General features: G+C 40.3%; 1 long non-coding RNA gene across 2 annotated transcripts in view; it reads left to right on the top strand.

The window, feature by feature from the left end:
• The first annotated feature begins 7,353 nt into the window (after nucleotides 1-7,353).
• Nucleotides 7,354-24,020, top strand: part of LOC106732090 (uncharacterized) — a 52,403-nt gene continuing 35,736 nt past the window's right edge. For both annotated transcript variants that reach the window (XR_012903558.1, XR_012903557.1), the window contains exons 1-2: nucleotides 7,354-7,695; nucleotides 13,448-13,575. This is a non-coding gene — a long non-coding RNA (uncharacterized LOC106732090). The remainder of the gene's footprint in view (nucleotides 7,696-13,447; nucleotides 13,576-24,020) is intronic.

Raw genomic sequence — 24,020 nt, 5'->3', positions numbered from 1 at the left:
GTTTCAGCAGCGGCTGAATCAGGATGCCTGGGGCAGAGCAGCTTGGGTGCTGCTGGGTTGGTCCAGTAGCGCTGAGGAGCGGCGGCGCTACTGGACCAACCCAGCAGCACCCCAGCTGCTCTGCCCCAGGCGTCCCCAAGTCAGCCGCTGCTGAAACTGACCAGTGGCTGACTACAGGAAGCCCCTGCTCCGGGCTTCCTGGAATCAGCCGCTGATCAGTTTCAGCAGCAGCTGACTTGGGGATGCCTGGGGTTCTTAAGTTGAATCTGTATGTAAGTCAGAACTGGCGTCCAGATTCAGCCACTGTTGAAACTGATCAGTTTCAGCAGCGGCTGAATCTGGACGCCAGTTCCGACTTACATACAGATTCAACTTAAGAACAAACCTACAGTCCCTATCTTGTACGTAACCTGGGGACTGCCTGTATATCACAAAGCATCAGAGCAAGAGGCTGAATTAAAGTTGCAAAGGCAACCATAATCATAAGGCATCTCTTAACTTTTGAGTTGACTTTGAGACCTTATGTTTCTTTAATGTAGTTTTAGATATATATTTAACTGTATCAAAATATACCTTATAAGTCTTTAATTACATGATCACATATTAGAGAGAGTGTGCACACATGTCTTCTTATAATTTAGTATCTAGCTATCTTTCTATCCATGTAGCTACAACCAATTAGATGCCCCAATGGTGAGCTTTTACCTCACTCTTCGTCATAGATTCATAACTATATACCACAGCAGTAGGTGAAGTAAAAGAACGTACATAATATCTAACTGAAACAGAGGGAGATATTTAACTGGCTGTGATGTTCAGTAATCGCTCTGGGCCCAAGAAGCTTGTGAGAGATCCTCTTTATTCAGTGACTCATTCCAACTGCTTCTGTATAACAGAATAGGGACTTCTGCAGTCTATTTCCAGACTTCCACATGAGGCCCATTGGGGTTCTATGTGTAGCCCACAAAACATTTTGTTTCCTGATGATGATATAAAGGGTTACCAGAGTCCACTGGTTCTGATGGTCTCCCTATCCCAGGATACAGTCTTCGTTACATCAACCTTGCAGCCCACTGAGATGAAAGAGGTCCACTCATGCAGCCTGTTCACTAGCCTGGATTGCCTATCGCTACTCTAAAGGAAAGCCACTTAAAGATACTATTCCCCAAATCCCCAAAGATACTGTTCTCCCTAGTGTGCAAGTGCCACAGCTTCACTGCTGTTATTTGAATAAGTAGATCAAAGCCACCTTGGGTATGTCCACATGTGATACAGTTAAGCCTCAAATCGCTGTCCTAACAAATTCTGTGAAGCATTCAGACACGTAATCTAAACCCTATGCTGATAACCTCTAGAAGAAATCTTCTTTTAGCGCTAATGGTAAAGAGGTGTGGATTTTGGAACAACAGGTGCAAGTTCCATCACTGCTGTTCTTGTGAGGGGGAAATGGCCATCATTTGTGGTATGTCTACACTGCAGCGCTGTTTTGGGATACCAGAGGTATCTCGAAATAGCTATCCCAAGTCTTAACAGCAAGCCTGTTATTTCGAAATATAATGGGCTCACTATTCCAATGTCCCTGTAACCCTTATTCCACAAGGAGTAAGGGACATTTCAGAATACTGGGTAATTTCAAAATTTGGTGCTGTGTAGACACCGCCAAATTACGAAATAAGCTATTTCAAAATAAGAACGAAATAAGAGACACAATTTGCATAGCTTAAATTGCACATCTTATTTCAACCTATGGTGCAGTATGGACTCTCCCTTGAAGATTAACAACATCCATGAAGTCCTCCTGAGAGTCAAAAATTTGGTATAATATATGATAGTTTTGGGACAGCAGCTCAAGAAAATGGTTTAAGATGAAAAGCCAAATTCTTTCACTTTCAGTCACATTCAGTACTTTAATTATACAAATAGTCTCATTTGGTTTTTAGTAGGCTTTCTCATGGGATAAAGTACTGTGTGAGAGTAAATGTGACATTATTTGTCCTTTAATGATTACCTTTTTGAATAAGCTGGAAAATTCATCTTCCTTTCACAGCTTTATTTGTGAAGTGCCACTAACTGCACATCAAAAGCACAAGGATTGCTGGGTCCATTTAGATTTAATAACAGAAATAAAGTTTCATTATGTTACGTAAGGATCCTGTATGCAAAACCCTGACAATCAAGTCCAAGTTCCTGCTCTATCCTGGATAAAAATATTAGTCATTAATGATGATATTAATAAAGAAAGAAATAATAGCTAGTCCCTTGGAAGGGATACCTACTAAATATTATCATTATCTTCTGCTTCCACCTTTTAAAGAGAGAAGTATAATTTCCAACATGCCAGGTTTCTAAATCACCTGACAATATGTAAGGTGATATCTGACTGATTCCTGTAAGCAAGAGGGTGAGCACTTTCCCTTATTTGTTTGCTATTTGAGCTAGCTAGATTACTACATTTGCTCAAGACCTTCCTAAGTGCTGGCTACACATAAGTGCCTGTACTCTATAGTTCATCCTTCCCTGTGTGTTTGAATGTGGAATAGGAGTGAGTGGGAAGGTCTAGATATGCAGCCCACACTTTTCCGAGTGGAGAGCAGTTACTCACATAGACCTGGATTCAGGAAAGCATTTAAGCATGTGCTGAACTTAAACCCTAAGGGTATGTCTACACTACAAAGTTAATTCGAAATAACAGCCCTGATCCAGTGGCCCCAAAACATGAGCCAGCAAGCCACTGGCAGCCAGCCCTCCACTGCTCCCCAGGAGCAGTCTGCCAGCTCCCAGGAGCCTGACGGGCTGGAAAAGGTGGGAAACTTCCTGGTCCAGGGTGGAGATCATGGACCTTATTCAGGTTTGGGGGGGATGCCCCCAACTTCCATGAACTCAGCCCTAGACGGAGGAACTCGGCCGTCTATGGTAGGATAGCTTCCAGCCTGTCCACCACAGGCCACATGTGAACCCAGGCGCAGGTTTGCATGAAAGTCAGGTTGGTCCGGCGAGACCCCCAAACCTGAGCCCTGAGCTTCCCCTCCCCCTTCTTCCCCTTGCTTCTCCCTTACAGCTCCCTCCTCCCAGGTTTCCCTCTCCCCTCCTCTCTCTTCTCCTCTCCCACCTCCTTTTCCCAGTCTCCGCAGAGGCTCATCCTCCCCCGCCCCCCAGTTTTGTTCAATAAACCCAGTTTCTATTTTTGAACATATGTGTCTTTTATTTGACATCAGGAAGCGGGGCTAGGGAGGGGTAAGTGGAAGGACATGAAGGAGGAATGGGGCACGAGCCTCAAGTGGGGAGGACCAGGGAGGCTCTGAGGGCTCCTCGTGGTGGACGCCCTCCCTCAGGGCCTCCTGGATCCTGACAGCCCCCTGATGGACCCCCGTACCCAAGATGGCAGCCTGCAGCAAGTGCAGCTGGGCTGATGGCACCGACCCCACGAGATGCACTGGCATGCCATGGGGCAGCTCTGGCTCCATGTGGCTGAGTGCTGTGTTGTCCCGAGTGTGGGCACTCAGGGCACTCCAAGACAGGACTGCTTGCTGTCCCTCATTGAGGTAGACAAGCAAGCGGGGAACCCTGAGAACTGTCTGTCCAGGGTGGAGGTAGGGTCCCTTTAAGCACAGAGCTCTGTTAAGCCTCAGGCAGCAGCCCCACACACTCAAGTCCTAACCTGATGCCCTACCAACACTGGTTCCAGCCAGCCTTAACTTCGGTTCAGGGTCCACTCAGTGTGGATGTGCTATTTTGAAATAGCAAAACGCTATTTCAAAATAGTTTTTGTGTATAGATGCATTATTTCGAATTAGCTTAATTCGAATTAACTATTTCGAATTAAGTTAATTCAAAATAGTGCTGTAGCGTAGACATACCCTAACTGAATAAGGGTGCTTTTCTGAATTGAACTCGTATTTGGTCACATTGAAAATAGGGTTGCCAGATAGTTTAAAAAAAATACTGAACATGGCAGGAAAAAAATTGGTTGAACAATGTCCAGTATTTTCTGTTTTTTTAACCGGACAGAAGCCGCAAATATCGGACTGTCCAGGCCAATACTGGACACCTGGCAACCCTAATTGAAATCCATTGGCTCCACAGTTGGTCAGACCCTTGTGCCATTGGTTTTGCTGGCCATCACATGGTTTTAAGTCTAAAGACCTGCTCCTGCTCCTAGTCAATGACAAAACTGTCTTTTATTGGCATTGACTTCAGTGGTACAAAATGTGAACTCTACTACAAGGGCTCTTTCTTACTATGTATACTCACAATGCCTAAGGTCGGGGAGGGGCCAATCTTTTTTTAGTCATTTTCAAGACAAATCATAAATGATTTAGGATAATTTTGTTCTATCCTACCCTCCCTGTTCCATCTCAATTTACTAAGCCTTGTCTATGAAAGCTTTGTTTCATAAATAAAATGAAATATGTTTGATTATAATATGGAGGTAGAATAAAAGGTGTTGACAGTGACTGGGTCTTATTCCTGTGGGTCTTATGTGTTTTGAATCCTTTCAGCTTAGTTTTAGGTGACAAACTGCACAGCTGTAATGCCTTACATTTACCAGCCTGCATATATGAAAGATGTGGAATGTTAACCAAGCCCCTTCCCGTCCCTCATGGAGGACCACCCTGACTGCAAAATCTCCAGGGGAAAACACGGCGTGTCCTGATCAGAAACTGCCTTTGTTGGCAGAAACACAGTCTGTTGCATTAACCAAAACAGCATCTTTTTAAAAAAAAAAAAAATTGATGGTGGCTGTTTTTTATTTAAATATTCATTTTACTTGTGTAAACGGATCTCCTTTGGTCTTGACATCCCAACATCACGGGACGATCTGAAAGCCTTGTTTACATTTAGCAGTTGAAATTGTTTCAAGCCTCACGCAGAACCTTCAGAAACTGATACACACTGAGCAGAAAATGTGCTGGATCTCCATCAGCGGTCCCCTCAATGGTCATTGTCCTGTGCATGGCTTTCCATGTGATAGAATTTATGTAATCCTCAATCCCTGCTGATAGTGATCTTTTTATACTATGTAGAAACCGGTATGCTCTCTGTGTAGACCTCACATTGCCTGCACTGTCTGGGAAGCATTATGTTTTCGGTGCCTGTCTCTCACAGGTTAGATCCTCTAAATCTGCCATTACTGGTTAGACAGGTAAACATTCGTGTCTACTGAGATCTCTATACTATTTCTCCTCTATCCTTTCTTTTCTTTGTATTCACCCATCACTTTTTGCCTAAATCTTAAAATTTGAGGTATTTGGGACAAGACAAGAACTGTCTTTGTGCTTTTGGTTTATACGGTGTTTATATAATAGTAGAGAAACCGGGTTAGACACAACCTCAAGAGAAATAATAAACAATAATATTACTGTACTGAACGCAGCCACATCCCACTTGTGCATATGTGATAGGCAGCAATGTGTAGCAAAGGCGATTTTCTAATTTCAGTTATAAAGGGAAAGCCTGGAATAATTGATTCCAATCGAGTTATCCTGGATCCTGAATAATTCCAGACCTAAATTCAGGACCTGGCTCCTGGAAAACAGTACTTACACCATCTATGCCATCTGAGGAATGTAAACCTTAATAACAAACGTATCTTAACACTGTCTCTCTTGTTCCTCCTTGAATCATGGCTATATTTTAAAGTAGCTTCTTGCTTCAGCCATTACTCTATATACATGTTAGTACAGCATAAAATAAACTACACTAGACTGTCTAGTTTAGCTGGTAGAGCACAAAAAATGTAGAACCAAATATTTCTCTGCTTTAACACTGTTTTTACATGAGTGCAACTTTTTTCAAGTTTATTATTATTATTTGTATATTGTAATATGTAAGAGTCCCTGTCTTGGCCAAGGCCCCACTGTGGTAGGTGTTGTACAAACATACAAAGGTAATCTCTGCCCCACAGAGCTTACAGTATGGCTACGTCTACACTGGCCCCTTCTCCGGAAGAAGCATGCTAATTTCCAACTTTGGAATAGGGAAATCCGCAGGGGATTTAAATATCCCCCACGGGATTTAAATAAACATGTCCGCCGCTTTTTATCCGGCTTGGGGAAAAGCCGGAAAAAAGCGTCTAGACTGGCGCGATCCTCCGGAATAAAGCCCTTTTCTGGAGGATCTCTTATTCCTACTTTCAGGTAGGAATAAGAGATCCTCCGGAAAAGGGCTTTATTCCGGAGGATCACGCCTACTTTCAGGTAGGAATAAGAGATCCTCCGGAAAAGGGCTTTATTCCGGAGGATCGCGCCAGTCTAGACGCTTTTTTCCGGCTTTTCCCCAAGCCGGAAAAAAAGCGGCGGACATGTTTATTTAAATCCCGCGGGGGATATTTAAATCCCCCACGGATTTCCCTATTCCAAAGTTGGAAATTAGCATGCCTCTTCCGGAGAAGGGGCCAGTGTAGACGTAGCCTATAAGTATAAAACAAAAGACAACAAATAGATATATACTCTCAATAGTAGTTTATGGGGCTATTCCTTATATACGTCAGAGTAGATGAGAATAGAATCAGGTCCTTAATGACAGGGTGATGGGCTTGAGACCCCATATCATATGTGGGGATTCTTAATATCATGAGTGGATATTTAGAGAGGTGGTTGGCCAGTAATTTAAGCACCGGACTCCTAGACAGGAAGCTCAGAGTTTTAGTCTCAGATTTAATCCCCTTGCAATGGGCAGGTGCCTGAGCCTATGTGGACATGGCTACACAGCAAACAAAACCCCACAGATGGCCTGAACCAGCTGACTTGGACTGTTTCACTGCAGAATTGAGTTGGTGCCATGGCTCTAGAAGCCTACAGGTGGAAGGGTCCCAGAGCTTGGGCTCTAGTCCACACCCAGCAGTCTACACATTAATGATACAGCCCCGCAGCCCTTGCCCCTCAAGCAAGGGGTTTTCATTCTTGTATAGATATACACTGGGTGCCTCAGTTTCTCCAAGTATAAAACAGTCACACTTGTACTTGCCAGAGCTGAGAGCTTGCCTCCATTACACAGTGGATCAACGCTGCCACAGTCAATCTACTGGCTGTTGATTTATCACGTCTGCTTAGATGCAATGAATCGATCTGTGAGCACTTCCCCATTGATGCTGGTACTCCACCAGGATAAGAAGAGTAACCAGAATCAACAGGAGAGCAGCCCCTTCCTACCTTATCACACAAAAGACACCATGGTAAGTACATTGACTTCACCTAGGTTATTTGAAGAGCTGAAGTTCTGTTGATTAGATTGATATCAGGGGTTAGTGTAGACGAGGACTGAGAGTCCTACATTCCAAGAGAGAGGCAATGAGGGGCTTCTGATTAGTGCTCTAGACATCTGAGTTAGTCTGTTGTTCATTGTAGAGCACAGGCCAAAGTACCTGCCTGTTCCTGCCCAACATTCCTGCATTCCAAAATGCATGATGTAATGACTATAACATGAAAAAATCCTGATGGCATTTTTGCATCTGTCTTTCTCCAACTTGCCTGAGATTTTATATGGGTTCTAATTAATCTTTAAAAGTCTTCTGTGGCATAGGTAAATATTATCTGCATTATCCAGATTGGGAAACTGAGTCAGAGAGGTTAAATTAGTTGATCAAGACTTACCAAGGGCAATGGCAAAGCAAGAATTAGGACTAAATGACAGGTGGAATTTTATATCTCCAGAAATGCTTAAGATCATCACATTGGAAATTCACCTCTGTAAACTGTAAGTGCTGTTCTATCATTAGCTGTGTGGATTAAGAAATGATTAGATACATCTGTAAGCATGATTACTCCTAGCTATAGAAATACATTTTTTACTTTTAGATACATGGAGATGTGGTGCAGATCTCAGACAGTTTTGTCTTATGATTAAGATGAAGAATTTTACTATATCTTATTTTCTTTGTAGATACTGATCCTTTCCACTGTCTATTGTAATCAGCTACTGAAACTTCAATATTACCTTATTTCATTTTCCTTGATCACTCCTTGATCCTCATGTACTAGCATCTTTGCTAATTCACCAGTTATAAAAGCTAACCTAAAGGGAAAATAAGGAATGGCATTAATTTAACATGAGCGTTAGACTTTAAAAAGAATGTGGTAGAGTTTGGCTCCTGCTGCCACTTCTTCCTCCTCTTCTTTTACTGCCTGACATTCCTGATGCTGGGTCTTGGATTCTGTAGCCATGCAGCGTATGAATCAGAGAACTCACCCAGTGCTTTGGCATAACTCTTAAAGCACTGACAGTTCCTCTTTCTTCAGCAGTAATTAAACAAGTAAAAACTGGTTACATTGGTTAGCAGACATAAATGTGGAAAATATTCACAAATGCACATCATTGGGTGTGTGCATCTAAGGAATCTGGAGGAGTTGTGGTTGGACTGTCCTTTCTCACATGTATACAACAGAGGTGCTTAGTCCAAAAAAGCAGCTTGGCCAACGTATTTAATTTCACTTAATTTGTGTTCTCCTTTTGTTCATGTGGTTTAATTGAGCCTTGCATTCACTACAGTTTAGTGCAGCTCGGAACAGTAGGAGGCACTGGAGATAATGTGATTGTGCAAAATAAAGTTATGAGATAAACTAATAAAACAAAGGCGTAGGCTACATACAGTTTTTGCTGATTTAACTAATGCAATGAGGGGTGTTATTTTTACTGAAATAATTAGAGCAGGACAATGTCTGTTGTGGAAGGGAATAAGCTATATCTTTATACTGTTCTGATTTCATCCATTGAAGGAAAGGTGGGAATGTGTTGTACTGTTTTAAATATACAAAATGACATTGTTAAAGTGATACAACAAAGTTTTGGTGTATTGAGCAGACCTTAGTAGCAGCCTTATTAGACAGGAAGTATGGCTTTGTGATTATGACATTTGGCTGAGATTCGCAAGAACTAGGTTCAGTTCCCTACTCTACCATGTGTAATCTTACCAAAATAGAGATGTTTTTCTGTGCCTCAGTTCTCCCTTTGTGAGGGGGGCATAGTGACACTTCCCTTCCATGCCAAGATGTTGCAAAGAAAAATTAATGTGTGTTTATGAGGTATTTGGATACTATTTTGTGACCACAAAAGCACTGAAACAGAGATTCTGAAGAGATTTTTCTTGGATCTGCTGAAATGACACCACATTAATATTTTTCGCTCATTACATCTGTCTTTGTTTTTAATATGATCATGGCTAAAAGTCTTTTGAAGAATATTATTGATAATAATCAGAGTAAAAGGACAATATGGGTGCACCCGAAGCATTTTAATAATCTGAAAGCCGAAAAAGAAATCCCACAAAAAAGTGGAAACACGGACAAATTCCTAAGGACGAATACAAAAAGAATAGCACAAGAATGTAGGGACAAAATCAGTGACCTCTATAAAGGGATATAAAAGACAATATGAAGAGGTTCTATAAGTACACTGCCAGCAAGCATAAGACAGGCAAAGGAATATGTAGGTCCACTACTTAGTGAGGAAGGAGATCTATAGATGACATCAAAAGACTGAACTGTTTAATGCCTATTTTGCTTCAGTCGTCACTGAAAACGTTAATTGTGACCAGCTGCTTAACACAATTAATATTAACAATAATGTAGAAGGAACACAAGCCAAAATAGGGAGATAACAGGTTAAAAAATATTAGACTAATTAGACATATTCATCTGGACAGGGCCTGGTGAAATTCATCCAAGGGTACTTAACCTGAAGCAAATTTAGAACTATTTGCAATTATCTTTGAAAATCAATGGAAGAAGGGTGAGACTTTTGAAGGCTGGAGAAGGGCAAATATTGGACCTATCTTTTACAAAGGGAAAAAGGAGGAAAGATACTGGAAAAATTATTATGCAATGAATTTGTAAGCACTTAAAAGACAATAGGGTGATAAGTAATAGCCAACATAGATTTGTCAAGAACCAATCATTCCAGATAAGCCTTATTTCTTTGTTTGACAATGTCACTGGATACAGGCAAAGCATTAGTCTTGATTTCTCTTGATTTTAGTAAGGTTTTTAATAAAGTTGCACTTGACACTTTCATAGGCAATCTAGGGAAATGTAGTCAAGATGAAATTGTTCTAGAGGAGGGTACAAACTAGTTGAAAACCCATATCTGAAGAATATGATTAATATTCAAACATATTAATCATATTTGAGAGCCTCTCAGAAGTCAGTCTTGGGTCCAGTATCATTCAACATTGTCATTGCCAACTTTGATAATCGAGTGGACAGTATGTTTATAAAATTTGCAGATGTCACACAGCTGGAAAAGGTTGTGGACTCTTTGAAGGACAGGATTTGAATTCAGAATGACTTTTACAAAGCAGAGAATGTCAGAAATCAAAATGAAATTCAAAGTTAAAAGTACTGCACTTAAGAAGGAAAAATCAAATCACAAATACAAAATGGAGAATAACTGGGTAGGCAGTAGTGCTGCAGAAAAGGATTGGGGGGTCATAGTTGATCACAGATTGAATTGAATATGAGCCAACAATGTGATGGAGTTGCAAAAAGGACTAATATAATTCTGGGATGTGTTGATGGGAGTTTTTGCAAGAAACTGGAGGTAATTTTTCTGCTGTACTCAGCACCAGTGATGCCTTCATTGGAATATTGTGTCCAGTTTGGGGCACCAGACTTTAGAAAAATGTGCACAGTTGGAGGGAGTCTACAGGAGAACAACAAACATCATAAAAGGTTTAGGAAAGCCTGACTTATGAGGACAGATTTAAAAATCTGAATGTGTTTAGTCCTGAGAAACAAATACTGAAGGAGAACCTTGTAACAATCTTCAAATATGTCAAGATCTGTTATAAAGAAGACAGAGATCAGTTGTTCTCTGTGTTGACTGAAGGTTGGACAAGGAGTAATGGGCTTAATCTGAAGCAAGGGAGATTTAAGTTAGACATTGGAAAAGCTCTCTAAGTATAAGGATAATTAAGCTCTGGAATAAGGTTACAAGGGAGATTGTGGAATCCTCATCATTGGAGGGTATTGAGAACAGGTCAGAGAACAACTGTCAGGGGTTGTCTAAGTGTTCTTGGTCCCAGCTCAGCATGGATAGCTGGACTAGATGACTAAGATCTCTCCCAACCCTACATTTCTATGGTAATCAAGATTTTTGAGGTGCGTCTCCTATATTCCTTAAGGCAAAATCCTGCTCTTAGTCACAAAAGGCAAAGGAAGTTGTACGCTCCTGACAACAGGATAAGTATGATCAGGAGGGCTTTCAGTGTCCAATTTCCTTATTGCCTCTAAACACCCATGAAGTTTTGGCCATTTTCCACTGGTAGTTTAAGTTAACGGTAGATGGGGTTGCTAGCTATTTTGCAGGAATAGACCTCTGGGGACTGATCCAAAGCCAGTTCAATTTAACGGGAATCTTTTGTTTTCATCGTTTGCAGTGGGCTTTGTATCAGACTTTCCTTAAGCAAATCAGAATCTTCTAGATATTCTTTTATTAAGAGATGCTTCATGTTCCTTCAATTTTTGAAGGATATTCTATTTTTATCAAATTCTTATTCAACTCTTTCAGCTTTTGTTGTGATGATGACAAATCTATTTGTATCTTATCAAAGGAGGTGATTCTCCTTTCATCTATCCTAGTTTCACGCTGGTGTATCACCTTGGCTATCAAAGGAGAAATTCCTGATTGATACCAAAATAAGCAAGAAAAGAATCAAGGTTAAAATCTTTTTCTTTAGCCTGCTTTTCCCTGCCTGAATTATTTGGTGAGGCCAAGATTTGATGTTGTGAAGTCTGACATCCAAGTATAACAAATATTCCCAGGTTTGCAAAATTCTAAATAAAAATGTATGCATGGATATCTTAGCAATCTGCTCTGTTAGGAAGGAAAAGACATAAAGAGTAGAGGATTCAGAGCATTTTGGTTGAAAATATTGTTGCTTTTAAACATTGCTTCAGTGGGGTTGGTGCTCTTTAAGTAAATATATTTGATATGAGATGTGGTCTAAAATGTACACATCTTGGAACTTTTCTGCATGGAGTAATTGTCAGTTCTGGGAGTCTGAATTTCTCCAGGTTTCAAAAAGAACTGTCCTGTTGTCCCTCCCTCCCCAAGAGGTACCAACAAAATGAACGGAGGGGTTGGAGAGGCTACTGACCCCAAAAAATCTAAAGTTTCAAATAGACTTTAAAACATAGATGTCAGTGTTCTGCCTCCAGAAGCTCAATAATGTCTTTTGTTCAAATACCACGTGACTCTGCTTTCGGAGGGACTGGAACCATGAGAAGAGTTGATCCTCCATCGACCCTGCAATGTGCAAGCTCAGCAGATGTGGAAGGCACCAACTTTTTTTTTTCCAGAATAGTTATTGAACTTCCTTTGGTCATGTTACTGAAGGGAGTGAGCTGTATTGATGCTTCAGTCAATAAGCCCATATACTGCTCCTCATTACATCAGTTCAATCCCACAGACTTGTACAGCTGCAAATTGTATTACTTATATCATTCACATGGTGCCATAGGTGTGCCTCGTGGTTTTGCAAACATAAAAGAAGCCCATTTAGTGTGAAAACATGAGTATGAGATCAATGGGCTACTATTGTTGAGCTCTCTTGCTTTCAAATTGGATAGTTTGTTGTTCTACACTTGCAATTGAACAACAAACCTTTTATCATTCTCAGGTGCTTACCACCCCTACCCCTGCTTATTCCCAAACAACAAAAGTTTTGCCTTGGCAAGTGCAAGTGTAAATGCTGCTTTGTTGGCAGGAGCACTCTTCTGCAGACAAACGAATGCCATTGGTGGAGGGTAGAAGTATTTTGTCTGCAAAAGTGCTGACAAACAGCATTTATCCCGCCTGACTTTCAGCGACAGAGCTGTATTGACACAGCCTTATCACTAAAAGCTGCATAGTATAGACATGACCTTAGAAAGATAATGATTATATAAGGATTTGTGACCAGGTATGATGTTAGGTGGATGAAGTAAAGTGAATCCTAACAGTGAACTCAAGCGGTAAGAAATGTGTTCTGAGGAGAAAATTGCAGAAGCTGAGGGCAGGGCTGCAGACAGAATTGCCAGGCCCCTGGGCAAGATTGGGGGAATGGCTATGGGACCCTAGAAGGAGTGGAGCCTCAGGTGGAAGGGATGTGGCTGGAATTACCCCTCTTTGTCCCCCAGCCAGTCCTTCAATGTTGCCTGGCCTGTTCCACATGGGGCTCTGGCAGCAATGTTGCTCCTGCTGCCTTTTAAATCACCAGACACATGGGCAATTCACCCTCCTCCTCCTCGTTGGCATCCCTGTTTAAGGGTGTGCACATGGTATTTAGAAGAAGGAATGCATTTCCAAGCAGATGGTAAAGTGAAAGCATGGGAGGAGGAGCTAAAAGAAGATGAGAATCATAGTAAGTCAGAACAGAAACATAGAAAACATCAGAATTGTGGCTTGAATGGTCCCTTAGAATATGTGCTAACTACTTACTTCTGCTAAACAATCTGTTTCACCTTGCATTTAGCTGTGATGCTTGGAGTACATTTCCCAGACCTGAAGAACACTGTGAGGCTCAGAAGCTTGTGTCTCATTTGTTCAATAAAAGATTACCTCATCCATCTTTTCTTTCTAATATCCCGGACAAGTGGGACTGTAAGTATACTGCATTTAAAGGCATTTTATGGAATTACATAGAGTAAGTATTATCTATTAGATCTATTGTTATTATCTATTAGATCACGAGAATTTTTCCTTTAAGATTAAAGGAATTTTTCCTTTAAGATTAAAAGGAGGCTATGAGGGAACATGAACACATGGAGGTAAAAGAAATGATGGACATGTTACTATTCAAGATGTTGGGGAAATGAGCTACGAATAATAAATATCTGGTTAGAGTGGATACAACTGAAATAATTTCTTCATAGAGGATCACAAAGGTATGCATGGATATCTTAGCAATCTGTTGGGAAGAAAACTATATAACGAGCAAAGACTGATTTGTGGCCTTTTGGTTTAAAAGTGTGGTTAATTTTAATTCCCTTTGAGTATGAAATGTGAAAGGTAGCACTTCATACCCACTAGATGAGGTAAGACTTCAGAAAGAGTCCAAGTCCTTAGTCTCCCATAAGTTTCTTGTGTAACCCTGAGCAAATCACTTATTCTTTGTTTCCACCTCTGTACATAAGAACAACCATACTGGATCAGACCATCTAGCACAGTATCCTGTCTTCCAACAGTGGCCAATGCCAGGTGCCCCAGACAGAGTGAACAGAACAGGTAACCATGGAGGCTGTGTCTAGACTACACCTCTCTGTCAACAGAGAGATGTAGATTAGGCATGTCGAAATTGCTAATGAGGCAGGGATTTAAATAACCCATGCTTAATTAGCATAAACATGGCCACCGCTTTTTTTTCAACATGGAGCTTTTTCAAAAAAAAAAAAAAGGCAGTCTAGAGGGGGATCCGTCGAAAAATAAACCCTTTTTCTACAGATCCTATAAACCTCATTTTTTGAGGAATACAGGATCTGTCGAAAAAGGGTATATTTTTTGACAAATCCCCATCTAGACTGCCCTTTTTTTAAAAAAAAGCTCAGTTTTGAAAAAAATGTGGTGGCCATGTTTATGCTAATGAAGTGCGGGATATTTAAATCCCTGCCTCATTAGCAATTTTGACGTGCCTAATCTACATCTCTCTGTCAACAGAGCTGTGTTGTCTAGATGAAACCTAAGAGATTCTTCTCCGGTCACCCATACCCAGCCCCTGACATATAGAGGTTAAGGACACCATTCCTATCCATCTTGACTAATAAGCATTGATGGAACTATCCTCCATGAATTTATCTAGGTTTTTTTTTTTGAACCCCGTTAAAGTCCTGGTTTTCACAACATCCTCTGGCAAGGAGTTCCACGGATCAACTGTGGGTTGCGTGAAGAAAAACTTCCTTTGTTTTAAACCTGCTATCCATTAGTTTCATTTGGTGACCCCAAGTTCTTATGTTGTGGGAACAAGTAAATAATGTTTCCTTATTCACTTTCTCAACAACTGTCATGATTTAATAGACCTGGATAAAAAAGACTGGAATATTAGCACTCTCCTACCTCACAGGGTTATTGTGAAAATAAATACATGGAAGTTACACTAATGCAAATTTCCTTATTGTACACATGGGCTACAGTCCTGATCCTAAAGGGAGTTCAATACCTTAGTAGAGCCTTATTGATTTCAATAAAGTTCCACCATTTATGAGCAAATAGGTCCATGTGTATTAAGGTCAATGCAGGATCAGACCTTTTTGTTTGTTTGTTTGTCTTTTGTAACAGTCAACAATGACTCCTCATTATGTTGGAAAGCAATGCAAGTCCCTAAACAAAAGGTGTGTTTGTAAAGTTTTCTTTTGTATTGTTATGCAAGAGAAGAAGGGAGTACAAGATGCATAGATTCACAGATTTTAAGATCACAAAGGACCATTAGATCACCTTGTCTGAGTCCCCATGAAACACTGGTCTAAGGTTTCATCAAGTTGCCCTGATATAGAATTTCACCTTTATTTGCTATGAATGAAAGGTGTTTTTAATATGTCAAAGGATGAACTGAAAACAATTATAATAGGGACTAATCCCTCTTTCCAACCATATTACTGGTGTGGGGTCAGAGGTAACGATGAGGGAGACAACGATGTTGTTCTATTGCATGAAAAGTGACTGAGTATATTCTAGTCTTGAGGGATTTTTTTGTAATTTCAGTTTCATGATGGGATAATAGTCTGTGGTAATCTATGACATAATGTTACATATTTGAAAAAATTTAATAAAAATAAACTATTTTTAAACATGCATGGCCATCCAATACACCATGAAATTTTGGATACGGGACCACCTAGCTTATGGAACTGTTTTCCCCCATTACAGCCATTCTGAAATCTATTACTTTTATTTCTGTAACATGAACATAGGTTATTAACACTTCAGCTGACTTCTGTGGAAATGGTGATTCACTCCTCTCAGTGAGTTAATAAAAACATATGAAATTGCCTTCAAATGACTTTTCAAACCATAAGTAGGCTAATTTAGAAAGAAAACTATTTGTACCATAGGAATCTGTTGCCTATATATATAAAAACTCTCTAGTTTTCACAAGAGTATAAACTGATAATAATTGTGTTCCTACACTGTCATATGTCAAGGGATAGGAAACTATAAACACTTGCCTGCAATCTGCTGTTACCTACAATGGTGCTAGTCTGGAGTTACTCTACCAGTACACATGAGAATGGAATGTGGTCCATTAATTACATTTCTGTAGGGTCTGTATTTTTAGACCCATTTTTCAGTTGGAAAATTGAGACACAGAGCTATTACTTGATTTGTCCTATTTAGTGAACGTGTCACTGGTAAAGCGGGAGATAAAACTCCCAATCCTGCCTCCCAGTTTCTTATAAAATTGAGAGTTTGTAAACAATAGTTATGATAGAAATAAACTTGGAAGCTGTTATGATGATGAGATCAACAAGAACATAATTTCTAAAACTTTATTTGCATCATCTTGCATCATCTGATATATTTACAGAAGAAAAATGATCCTGTGGTCAAGGCATAGGGTCTCAGATCTAAGTTCATTTCCTAGCTAAACCACAGATTCCCAGTGTGATCATGGTTAACTCACATTATTTCTCTATGCCTTAATTCCAAAACTGTAAAATAATAATACTTTCTTGTCTGTGTTTTCTGTTTAAATTATGTACTTTTCAAGACAGGAATTGTCTCTGGCTGTGTGTGAAACAAAGTGTGGCCCTAGTCTTGGTTGGCATCTTTAGGATCTCCTATACTGCAAATACAAACATAAATTATTATTAGTAGTAATAATAGTAACAATAATTTAAACTAACATTCCTTTATGAATGGTCATCATTTTGCTACAGCACTTCATCATAATTTCATTTCCCCAATAAGGTCTTATTTTAGAAATCTTTGGTTATGGGCCTACCCGTTGCAAATATCACAAGTATGAGAAATATTTCTAATTGTGCAATTTAAAGGACTTCCCAGACTTTTGCTCTTTTCTATTAATTGCAAGGTTCTGTTCACATAAATGAAGTTTGTAGCCCTTTCCTTTGTGTGGACAGCCTTCTCAATCCCTATACAAATCAATGTTCTGTTGCTCTGTTAAGCTAGCCATGCAGAAAATGGTTTCCAGCCTAATAATAGGAGTAGCAAACGTATGAACTCTATACCTCAATGAGGTGCTAACTTCAAAGCCTAGTTACTTGGGAGTTGGGGCCATTTAAATGCTCACATTATTAGGCAAGGAAGTCTAAGAAACAAGCACTCAGTGGGAGTCAAAGAACTTTTTAAAAAGCATTTTCTTTATGCTCATCACACCACAATTCATTTAGGATGGGCTCTTTTTCTATGCCTACCAGTTCTCTAATTAAGACTTTTTCATTTGCCACAGTGTTTAGGTTGGAAAGAGTCTGTGGTTTTCCGTGCACCCTTTCATGATTGGCATATTTTTTCTTTCCCCCATCCCCATAATTATAATTACAATACAGCAGCTTATCTCTTGCTCAGAGGATGGGTAAATTTTTCCTTCATATAACTGCTCCTACCAGCTGTTGACAGTCAGGGAAATGCTGTGCACTGACCCGAAAATGCTTATCTACATTACTCAGTGTTGAACGCAACTGTGAACCAGTATAGGCCAAGAGAAATTGCATTCAGCACATCAGCTAACAGTGATTAAAACCTAGCTTAATCAAAGTGTAATCATGATACTGTATTGTATTTGTTGTAGTCAACATTGGCCAATCAGTCATGATCAGCATCATGTCAACTGACTTGATGGCTCACAATTCTAGTCAATATGATAAAGTTCTGTCATAGAGATGACTGTATAGAGACAGGACTATAACCCATATAAGCACAGCTAGAGAGTAGAAACTCAAATCTAGACTTAAGTTTAAATATCCCATGCTGCAGCATGATTTTATGTCCTTGAACCATCAAAAAAGTTATCTAAAGAGAAAACATGCCCTGTTTAGTCACTGCTATCGAGGCATTTCTTAAAGTAGCCTTTTAATTCAAAAATATATGAACAGACAAGCAAGCTGTGATGAATGGATCACGGGTCTCCTTGGAATTGTCACCCCTGTGCTGGTCACACCACTGAGACCGCCAACCTGCTTTCTAGGGTATCCCACCACTCTCTCCTGCTGGATCAGAAACTCTGGTCTCCTCCAGCCAAAGCAGAGAGTCCTCCAGCCAAAGCAGAGAGTTGGAGCAACAGCCCCACTGCTGAACAACACAGGTGCCGAACCAAGTCAGCTAGGGGAGAGCTCAGCTACAAGGACATTGACAATACCTAGGAACACAATCCCCAAAGAGGACCAATCCCCCAATAAATCTGACTTAGTTTTATAAAAGTTTTACACAGAGAAAGCTTATAAGTTCTCCCTCTTCATTGATGAAAAAAGAAATATTCACAGTGGTTGCTCTCCCATCCACCCCCCAGTAACAATTATTTATAGTGGACTTGATGATAAATAAAAGTATTTGTATTAAGTATAAAAAGTAGGATTTAAGTGTTTGTAAATGAAAACAGACAGATCAAAATAAGTTACTAAGCCAAAATAAAGAAAACACACCATCTAAGCCGAATACATTAAGAAACCTCTTACCTGCAAAGTATATTCCTCACCCCTTGTCCCTGTTTCTGATAAAATGCTTCAAGGCAGAGTTAATTTTTTTTCTCTGGCTTGTGTCTACAGCTCTCTGTGTCTTTAGAGTTCTTTGTTTTCAGGTTTCTTCATGTGTATCCTCTTAAAGTGGGAAGGCAATTTCAAAAGGCAACTAAAGACAAAATCCTGATTGCTTTCCATTCCTTAAATAGACTTTCCCCAGGGTAACAACCATTTGCTTAGACTCTCCATTCCCATGGAAAAATACCAGATCCAAAATGGAGTCCAGCACCAGGTGCTATGATCACATGTTTTTCTAGGACCAACCACAGTTTGGGCTTACAAGAAAACATTCATATATCATTGACTTGACCACTGAGCCATTTAGTTCCTAAAGTATCACTAATGGCTTTTACTAGTATACCTGGACTAATAAAACAGATTCCCACTTAATATTTCTAACTTCACAAACAAGAGAGATATGAACACAAAAATAGAATATACACATTCAGGGGATAATAGGCTCTTGACTGATAGGTTACATGACCTCTTTTGCATAAAGCATCTTCAAGTTAGTCATATTAATAGCCATAAGCCATTTTTCATAAAGCACAGGGGCCATGCAACCCCCTTTCCCTGAGATCACTGCTAGAGGGTTGGATGTTGTCCAATGCAGAGGCAACGTGTTCAATCTCCCCGTTTCTGAACAGGAGGCTTCCTAATATTCTTACCCCATACCTCACAAAGTTTTATGCATTCTTGTAGTTGGCTGACCCTGTACACCTCCAAGAGGAAGTGTTGACATAATTAAGACTGGACAAACTGAGAAAGAAGTGAACTCCAGAGATAAGGCCAGAGCCTTTTGGCTAATTGTACTTGTTGGCAGTTTTCTCTCTAAGTCCTGGGGCAGCACAGCTTCACAGGTGATTACTCGGCCCCACCCAGTCAGAAGCTCAGGGCTCCATGCACAGAGCTGATTGACTGGGCAGGGCTGATTAATCACCTGTGAAGCTGTGCTGCCCTGCAGCTTAGAGGGAACACTGCTTGTTGGGCCTGGGAATAGTGTATAGGGTGGGTTTATGTATTTTTTTGAGAAAAATGCATGTAGATTGTCTTACCTTCTTGTGCCCTCAAACACTGCAGAAATAGTTATCTTGTTGTGACTCCAGCCTTTCTTTGTATTAATAAAAATAAATACCCTGTTGTGCTTTATATTTGGTTAACTAAAAAAATTTGTATCGTCAGAGAAAACACCTCTCATTACTGTTCAAGTTTTTACATAGTCAGATTCAGTGGGCAAGGAATCTTGAAGAGTGAAAAATAAAAATGGGCCCCGCTAGATCTGCATGCAAACTTTCACAAATTTTGTAGGGAGAAAGGGTTTGCCTCCAGGGATTTAGTTTAGCTCTCTATCAAAATGACAGCTGCAAACTTTAGATCTGGGACAGAACTCCCTTTCCAACATGAGATGCTTGGATCTTGGGTGTTATTTCAGGCCATCAATTTAGGAGGACACACATGAGCACACATGCTTGTGTAAACCACATACAAACATTCCTATACAACAGTAAGAAATGGAAACATACTGACTAGAGATTACACTACACCACTAATGATTTTGATTGTAAATGTTATGTCCTGCATCGATGCTCAGAAGCAGAATCCTAAAACTTGGGAAAAGTAAAAAGCAGCATATTTTAGGGTGGTAAACAGGCTTTTAGGTCTAAGCTTCCTAATCATTACCTTATGGCTCATAAAAATAGCAATTTGATACCAACTACCAAGAGAGGTAGTTATTTTTCTGCTCTACGCTATACTACCATAAATGCTAAAACTATAAGTACATTTATCTCTTGTTTAAGAGGGATTAGAAAAATGGTTTTGTCTACTACATTCAATGAAATGGTTATTTTCCCCATCATAAGCACATTAAAATTCAAATTTTGAATATCAAATTCAAAAACTTCTCAAGAATGGGCAGAATTTTGAGCAAATATAAACACTAAAAAAAGCAAACGGGTGCAAATTTGTTGGTCAAATACCCATTTTCAATTTCATTATACAAAGTTAAGTATAACTTAAGTGTAAACGCTCTACATCTGAATTGCATAACAGTTCTATCACGGTTTCACACAATGCTACACATAAGATTGTTTTTAAAATCTCTGGTTTGAAAATATATTGCATGAGTTAACAATAATATTTATCATGTCATTTTTTCACAGTGAGCTTTTTGATAGCTCTCCAGGTAGAAATCTCACTGGTGGGTATGCTCTTTTATTGCTAACCATTTCACTTTTATCTAAGAAAATGACTATGACAAAAGGCTTTTCAGGTTTCGCCACATAGTATCGGCAATATCTGATAGCTTTTATGTGCTCAATTTTCAAATTGATGGATTTGAAAGAAAACTAAAACATAGCCTAGATACTGGCACAGTGCAGGCAGGCACTATATGCATACAAGTCTGCTAATTTACTTGGATTCTTTACCTGCAACCTCCCTGCTGTTTTAATACTGGGGCCTCTTGTGGGTAGAGACAGGCAAGCATGCTGTGTGGTGGTTTTATTGTGATGTGAACAAATGATCATGAGGAAATAACTGGCAGCAACCATCAAACATATTAGATCTAGATTGCCATGCTGGCACTTCAAGGTAAGTGGATTATCATTGTGCCCCCTTATTATCTCCTTTATTCTCTCCCCCTTGTTCCCCTCCCATGCAATGTAGACTAAATACCACCTTGATTGTAGTATTGCTACTATCTGATGGATTTTGGCTGCATTCAGTGACCCCTTTTCAAAGAGAAGGGAGGGGTGCGGACTAGCAAATCACAAAATGTGGAAAATGAGTTAATACTGCTTCAAGTACCTTTGATGAGAAGGGCTGATCCCTAACTCGGGCCTCCGTTTTTAATATCCTCAGTCTGCTTTAATGAGTTTGTGTGTGGTGCAGGGAAAGTTGTTCACTTGTATGTAGCTGCCTTTCAATCATGCTGCCATTTTTCTGCAACTACCAGTGACTCAAGTTTATTCCCTTCGCTAATGCAAGGGCCATCCTGGGCTTCTTTCTTAGGCTAACAGAGTATAATCTTCAAAAACAACTAAGCAATTTGCCAGCCTGAATGCCATTTTCAAAAGTGAATTAGACACTTGTGAGTCTAAGTCTAACTGGAAAGTCACATCAGTGCTTTTGAACATTTTATCCACAGAGCCAATTTTGTCCCTACTGTCACTCTGAACTTGTCTTGAGGGTAATTTTTGTCCACAATGCTAATGATCACTGACATCTACGATGTGCAGTCCCTGTCCCAGTATGGTAACTTTAGGTTTACATTTAAGATGATATGGGGGACTGACAGAATTACCAGTCCCCTGGGCAAGGTGTAGCCTACAAGCTCCCAGAAGGGGTGGGACTGGGGGCTAGCCCGCTCCATCAGCTCTTCAATGCCCCCTCTCATCTGTTGGCAGACCTGGATGGTATGTTGAATTGTTGCCAGGTTTAGTTATCTTTGTACGTCTGCTTCTGCATTGACATAGGTGAAGAGTAGGGATGTTAACATGTAGACAACTACACAACTGATAAAACTGGGCTTATCAGTTAATCCTGTCGAATAAAAGCGCCCCCCCCCCCCCACTGCCTCTGTATTAGACAGTGATACAGGTGCAGCAGTGCAGAGGGTGAGGGGGGAAGGTAGGAGCCAATACATGCTGGAAGCCAGCTTTTAAGCTCTGCGGATCCACCTGCCCTTCCCTTGCTGCCTCCCTCCCCCCCTTTGCTGCCTCCTACAGAGGTGGGTGGGGGCAGGATCTGCCTGCTCACCCCCACACTGCTGCCTAGAAGCAGCAGCATGAGGAGGGGAGGAGAGGAGGATGCTTCACGGCAATGGCCCCTGTCTGCGGGGAGATTGAGATGACAGAGAGCTCTCTAGCCATGGTTCCTGGGAGCACACTGGCTGCTGGCCCCATCTCCGTGGATTATCAAATATTCATGTAACTGCTAAAATGTCATGCGGTTACACGACTATTCAATTGCACGCTATCTAACATCCCTAGTGAGGAGTATATTTGATTAGCTTTGAAGGGGAAAAAGTCTGAAGAGTCTACTTTTGTAAAATGCTACATCTCCAAGTAGGTGAACGGTAATGAGAAACTTAGCAGTGGGATGAATTGGAAGCAAACACTCGCAAATAAGGCCATTTCAAGCAATGCAAATGGGACTGAATAGGGGGAATTCCCTCAGAATGGGGTGTTTCTGTCAATTGCCAGCTTGTACATCAACAGTGACTTTAGGGAGTACAAGGGGGACAAGAGAGGTGAGTGCTGCCGCATTCCATTTATTCCTAATTGGGGGATCCCTCTGGGAGGGACTACTGTGATCTGATTTAGGTTAGGTGCTACTAAGCTGCACTGTATTGTGCTGGGCTAGAGCCAAGCCTGGCAGAGAATCAGAGATCTGTGACCAGCCGAAATGGATCTTGGCTGTAGCAGAGAATCTGGCCCATTACATCTTTTAAAAACACAGACGAGTATCTCTTGCTTGAATAAAATGAGTGACAATGTAGTGCTGTCAAATTAGGTACAAGTGAATATATTCCCAGAATTGAATATATACAGGACTTTCACTTTAAAAGATCAGGCAAAATGTCTTATAAATAACAATTGCACTCCCACTAATGAGAATGAATTGAGTTTGTTTTGTATTCTAGAAAGGAATTCTAGAAGATCTGCTCTATCAGAAGGGTGAATTTTAAAAAAAAGAAGCTATAATTAGCATTTCCAGAGTTTTGTTTTCCAGGTCAGTTGTCTAAAATACATGGGATCTTCATGATACACTTTCTTTTTTCAAGATCTTAATGTTTTTTTATTAGGACAAATTTTGTTTTATTGCCTTGTTTTCCCATAAAGCCAACAAGTTAAAACAACAGGATTTAATTTTGGATTGGCAGGGTAGCTAAAGGATAATACATTGTGTGGCCCCTCATTTTATCGTTCTCTTTTCCTTCCTCCTGCTTCCCAGACTCATTTAGGTGTTCTACTTTGCCACTGTGCTGTTCAACTTATTGGCCGAAAAATCCTTGCAGGTGATTTATAGAACCCCATGGTTATTGTATGGCTAATGATTCATGGAATTTCATTAAATACCAAGTATGTGCCTGCTTACTGTCTGTGCACACTGCATATTAGAACCTTTGCACTCCCCCTTTGCAAATTGCACCCATTAAAGTCCCAGACAAAAGGTCCTCTCAGTAGCTTACATATTTTCCCACATGTGAGAGAGCAATTGGAAACTTCCTCTTGATAACTAAAAACTTTTGAATTAGAATTTATGAGACGGGTCTTTTGGTCTCATTGCCTAAGGGCTGAAATAGATCCCAGTGTGTACAAGTGCTCCTTTGATGCATGGAGCTGCACAGGGTAA

The sequence above is a fragment of the Pelodiscus sinensis genome, chromosome 4 (assembly GCF_049634645.1).
Source record: "Pelodiscus sinensis isolate JC-2024 chromosome 4, ASM4963464v1, whole genome shotgun sequence".
Lineage (NCBI taxonomy): Eukaryota > Metazoa > Chordata > Testudines > Trionychidae > Pelodiscus > Pelodiscus sinensis.
The sequence above is the reverse complement of the archived record's forward strand: the minus strand, read 5'-3'. Positions and strand labels throughout refer to the sequence as shown.